The sequence below is a fragment of the Brachionichthys hirsutus genome, unplaced genomic scaffold (assembly GCF_040956055.1).
Source record: "Brachionichthys hirsutus isolate HB-005 unplaced genomic scaffold, CSIRO-AGI_Bhir_v1 contig_248, whole genome shotgun sequence".
Classification (NCBI taxonomy): domain Eukaryota; kingdom Metazoa; phylum Chordata; class Actinopteri; order Lophiiformes; family Brachionichthyidae; genus Brachionichthys; species Brachionichthys hirsutus.
Window position 1 is genome coordinate 446,593 of NW_027180328.1, and position 6,241 is coordinate 452,833.

Here is a 6,241-nt window from a genome sequence, read left to right on the forward strand (position 1 = left end):
TTGTGGAGTGTTGTGTGACCTCTGCTCGCTGTGGTCGTTCTTCTAAGTATCTTCTGTTTGGAATATACTATTGTGATAATCCGGATTTTAAATTCTAAATATCAAGTATCGAACAATTCTGATTTGTGTGTATTTGAAGGTGCAGGACTGGATCTGAAACACAGAGTACCAGATAAGCTGGGCTGAACATTTCCAGCAATTTACCCTTTTTTTCTATGTATACTTTATTTAACAGAATTTGATAGTAACCATCTCCAGCCTTGGAGATGCTGTTATCACTTTGGCCCTCTGTAAAAACACTTGACTTGAGCTGCTCCACTGCTGATGCTCATTTTAAGCCTTCAGCTATACTAGGTTATTCCCACACGTGAATATAAACAGGACAGATGGTGGGAAAAGTAGCCAGCGTGCTCAGCTGAAGATGAATGGCAAATTATAATTTGATTTGTGCATTTAATCTAATGACAGCATGTAAAAAAAATAGGAATAAATATGAGAACATAAAGCAGAAATTACAGAAAAGGACACCAGCCTGAGCCAAAAACAAAAAGGAAGAATCAACAAAAGCACAAGTGAAGCTGCCTGCTTTGCCCATTTGGTTATCGCAGAATGGAAGCAAAAAATACAGCCTGTAATTAAGGGCAAAAACATTGCTTAATGTAGTGACTTGAATTTTTTACTACTATGCTGTAGTATAAAATATAGATTTCCTTTCCATTTGACCCTGAGACACACACCCACACACACACACACACAACATTTATGAGCAAATAGCATTTTTCCAGAGTACAGACTGCTATGTCAGCCATTGTTGGCGTTATAGGACTCCCTGTAGGTTTAAGCCCAATGAAATTCTTCCATTTTCTTTCTTTTGTTGGCATCAAACCTGCAACCTTTAAATCACTGGAGATACCCTCTCAGCCTTTTTTTTTTTAAGTTGTTGTTATATAGGAGCTGTTTCCTCTTTGGATTTTTGTCTACCTATCAACCTGTCCCTAGAAACTCCCTTCTGTACTTACCCTGGCACTGAATTTAATAAAGAACACAACACAGAGAAAATCTGGCATTACTGGGTCCGTTGTTTTAACTCTGAGTGTGATGGAATCAGTCGCTGGTAAGGGACCAAATAGGCTTGAAGAGGAGATTACTCCCCTTTCCGATGAGACTGGAAGCCACTATTTGTCAACATGTGATGCTCTTCAATCACTTCATCTAAAACACAGGTAGGTGTCAAAATCGATACGTCAATCGAGAGACATCTTGATGCAGCTTTTCCCAATAATTATCCTCTTCAATCATCCTCATGTGAACTGCATGTTACGACCTTTAGTGTCAGTGGAATTGTGCTTATGAGGTCCTTTAGGGATGTTAAGGCCAAGCTTGGTTATAAAAATCCACAAAATGGCAACAACTGGATCAATAAAACCGTGACACGGTCAAAAAAAATCATTTATATATAGGGTCCCTGGGTCCTCTAGAAGGCTGAGCTTTATCTTTGAGTCTCTTTAGATTTAGAAAATTAACTTTATGATTTGCCTCATGTTCCACGGGATAGTCCTAGGGCATTGCCCGGAGCTACTAATCATGCTATGAAGAGATACATCAATCCTCTTGGTGAAGACATAAAAAGCTTGTAAACTGACATTTAAATAAGCAAGAAAGGAGAAGAGGAGCTTTATTACACAACCTCATGTTACCTCAGTCTGATGCTTACAAAACTACAAAGCTGTGTAACACATATCATGTTTTTCTGCGCAAGTGTGGGGGGCACAAATGAACACACGTTGATAAGAACGATGATGAGAGGATGGCATGCATGAACGAAAGCTGCACTCGTGCTGTGATTTCATGAGCTTGTCAGTCCTGCTCCTCCTTTTTTTTTTTTGCAAATACCATTTGCAGCCGACAACGGACCAAAAGGCGACGCATGTTCATTTTTGCAAAGCGTACCACAGCACATCAAAACTCATCTCTCCTTGGGATTATCCCACATTGCCGTCCTTCCCACTGGGACAAATCCTGATGAGGAGCGGCAATACCGACTGGATGGACATGATAACGCAGCGTGTGAGCTCATTATTCGAAACATTATATGGCTGGCAAGGGAGATGCACGTAAACTCGCTTTTCCTGTCTCCAAACTCAAGCGCATTCTCTGCTGCAAAGTAGAAACACAGTGCTGCTTCTGAGCATCAGACTCGACACAAAGAGGTTCCAAGTTTTACCTAATGCATTCAGCGTTTTTATTAATACTTTATAAATCACACGTCACACGTCACAGTATCATTCATAGCACCTTTAAAAAGGCAATTCAAAAGTTCTTTATGCATAACAAATCAAAATACATTATAGGACAAGACATGCATGGGAGATATAAGACACATAAATAGGTTGCAAAAATGCCATAATCTGGTATTTAATTTCAGATTATTATATCGTTTCACGCTATTCACGTTTTGTAAGCCATCAGCAGTCATTATGTGCAATGATGAATGCTTAAAAAGTCATTAAATTTTGTGAAAGAGTTATCAATCAAGTCTGAACTTGTAAAGGTTAATAAGATGTTAATAAATGGATGCCTCTTTTTTCCAAACTTTAAGGCTTGAAAACTAAAAATCTTTCGCGTTCAGCAGATTAAATGAGCAAAAGGAGCTGGCATGCACTCAACACAATCAATACACAATTTAAAATTTATTTTCTGTTCTTCTCATTGTCATGTGGTCGAAAAATGTGATGTCATATGTTTTTTCCATCCTTAAAACCAAATGAAAAACATTGGAATCTGTCGCGTGACAGTTGAATTGTTGTGTATCTGTCAATAAAATTAAAAAAGCAAATTAAATTCTGAAGGAGTATCAGAGAAAGAAACTATTCTGGATTACTGGAGATTATCCTAAAGGTCATAGAGGGGCTACCAACAATGTTTTTGAAGGTAATATTTAAAGAGAACATACCGGAAGTACAAATGTTAATGCTGGACTTCCCTTCTCAACTTTTACCTTCCCATAATTGATCTAATAATTATTTAACTGATGTGACAATAGCTGTAGTGATGACAACGACAAGCATAACACAAAGTGACTTTGGTCAGCAGAAAATTACCATAACAATCACAAGATAGCAATAACCGCGTTTCAGAGAGCTCATCTCTTCAACAAAGAAATTGAACCTGAAGCTATTGATTGCTCCAAGATGGTGTGACCCTCGTAATGTGACTCCTTGACGATGAAAATCTATTCCTAAAAAGCGGAACCACCTTGTTATCAGCAATGTGGTTCCAAATTATTTGGTGTGGACACATTCTGATGTGTGGAAATAACGAATCAAAATTCAAATATCTACCTTCAGAGCTTCTGGTAACCTTTCTTATATCGATGAATACTGACCCAGGCTCACGGTTTCCACATGTTCCCTGGTCTGTGCTGCATAATGAGGTATAATAGTGTAATTGGTCTCTCTGCCAAAAAAAGCAAATAATCTATATCCAAAACTGTCCCCAAAATTACAAGTGTTAACAGCATATTGCAGGTCCATATTAGTCACAGACGTATTAAGCATTTAGGTATTAGTTACACTTGGGAAACCAAGGGTGCCTGGTTAGAAAGAAATAATTGTTAATAACTAAATAAACTATTTTAATAACTAAACCTAAGTGGATGAAAAACCTATCAAGAGATTTCTTGTATTTCCTGCCATCATAAACAATACAAATAAAATATGTCCTGGCTGAACAAGAAAACAATCAACAGCTCACTGGTAAAAAATAAAATAATAATAAATAAAATAAAAAATATGGATCTCTGTTCCAGGATCCAAAGGCAGCCACTCCTGTCCCATTCCTTGCCCTCAATTCCCAAAGCAATCTCAAGCCAGTGGTTCTATTAACAATACTGCTTCATGCAAATTGCTACTGTCAAGCTCCTTGGTTTTATTTCTCATCCCTACCACTGGTCCCCAAAGCTTTAATGAAGATTGTCCAACCAGATCCTGCAGTGTAGGATCAACAGTCTGACAATGATATCCCATGTTTTCTGAAGAAATAGCCCAATATGTGACATTGAATGGATTAGCACTCCCATTTGGGAGCTGCTGCCGACAAACCAGGGCATCAAAAGAACAAATGTAACCTGCACCTGCACCACTTTTATTTTATTTTATTGTGAAAGAGCTAAAATAATTATCCTAATTGACAGGTGGCTTACTTGTGAAAAATGCAATGCTAATGTCCTACCATGCACAGTATTTTAGCTCCGACTCATCACTTGAAAAGTGAGGAAATTTAGAGTGATTTTTTTTTTTATCCACCATTAATATAAGATTTATCTTGTCTGTTTCATTAGAAACATTTAATTAAGTGGCTGATTTACATGCTGGGCACTTTGGCACTGCTCAACCTATCCCCCGCATACATTAATCATAAGGTGTTGCAGTGTGAGCAAGGGCACTGGCAGAGTCCCCTGTTGAGTTCATTAGGACTGCCGTCTGCTCGGAGGAATAGCCTTAGCTCTTCAACTCATATGACTGACTTGGCTGAAGTCTGTGCTCTGCTTGTAATGAGCAGTGGCTTGCTGTGGATCAGTGGGTGTGTCTCAGTTGACCATTCATGAGTTTATAAATAATATATCTTTGCCCTGAAAGAATAAACTGCCAGCTCAAGGTTTCCAGTACTTTTGGCCAACAGGATGACATCAAAAGTGGAAAACACTTAGGATCAAAGCATTCCTTCTTAGAGAGAAGATTGAAAATAGTCTTTTTGCAACAAATAACATCTGATAACTCAACAAACTGGTAATGCATTCAGCTCAAAAACAAGTTACAGACACCTCCGGCTTATTCCCTTCAAGGTGGATACTCTAGTATTTTGTAGGATTTCTATCTACATGGCATTTTTTTATGAGCTTGATCAGTTCTACAGAGTAAGTTCAAGATATTATTTGACCTCATCAAGTAGTTCTTTCAGGATATATGCATTCACAGTAAATTAAAACACTTAGACCTATAAAGAGGTCCAACATCTATAGTTCTTGGCTTCCTCGCAGCAGTAGGCCCCTCTGCGAATGATGGACGAGTTAGAATCTTGCTCATCCTTGCAGTTGAAGTGTGTCGGCGGACTAAGCGACTGCGATCAACAGGACGATTCAACGGTGTGCCTTGGATCCGCCGGGCTTGTCGGTACAGGAAAGATGATCTGGACATGCACTGACTGCAGCCAACGCATTTGTCAGTGGAAATGTCTGCGTGCAGCTGGACTTCTGTGGCGGAGAGAATTGGGCTTCTCCCACACAATAATTTCTCCATCTCAAACGCCTTTAGGCAGAGGTTCTTGCATGTGGCCTGTTTTTTTGTTGCAGTCAAATCACTTTTCAATTTTGCACTCATGCAGGCAATGAAAAACATTTTGATTTAAGTTTTCCTGGATATGTTTGAAGACAGTAATGCCTTTATAAACTTTGTGCCAATTAATTACGGGTTCATGTTGTATGAAGACAAAAAAAACCACCAACAGGAAATAAAGTTCACATCTTTCTCCGTTACATATTACATACGAGTCAAGCCAAAGCACAATACGGGAAGTTGTTTAAGCAGAATCTTCTGGCTCTCTCAACAAGGAAGCTTTCTATTTCACTCAGTCATTATGTTAATTTGCTAATGCATATTAAAAAGCAATTGTTAAGAATGTTGACAGAAAATAATCTGCCTTGGTTGACTGCTGTGGCGCAGATAAGAAAATGCTGTAGAGTTGGCCAGTGAAGGCCATTATATGCTTCGTTACACTTTTTTTTCCCTCCTTGTGTGTCTATTTAAAAAACAATTCAGCAGGAGCACAAGTTATTGTAACCTTATCTTTACTTTTCGTTTGCCTCCACTCAGGCAAATCTCAGCCGCCTGTGTGCGTGCACCTCTGGCAAGTTTTTTTTTTCTCCCTATATTAAAGGCCAACTTGAAACCAACTTTTCTCACCGACATCATTCCAGCCAGAGATATCACCAGTAATTTCTCATCAGTCTGTCTGTTTTGTCCTCTACGTGTTACACCCAAAGCGAGTTTCGAGGACCCACACTTTATCTGAAAGGTCAACTAAGCTGAGAGGCTTTTTTTTTCCATTACAATTATTATTATTATGGGGGGCTAACGGCGGACATGTTGGACATTATAAAAAGCTAATCTCATTAAATGATTCTGAAAAATTCTAGTCATGATTTCCGAGAGGTCAAGTTTAAGACTGAAGATGTTTAATTTCC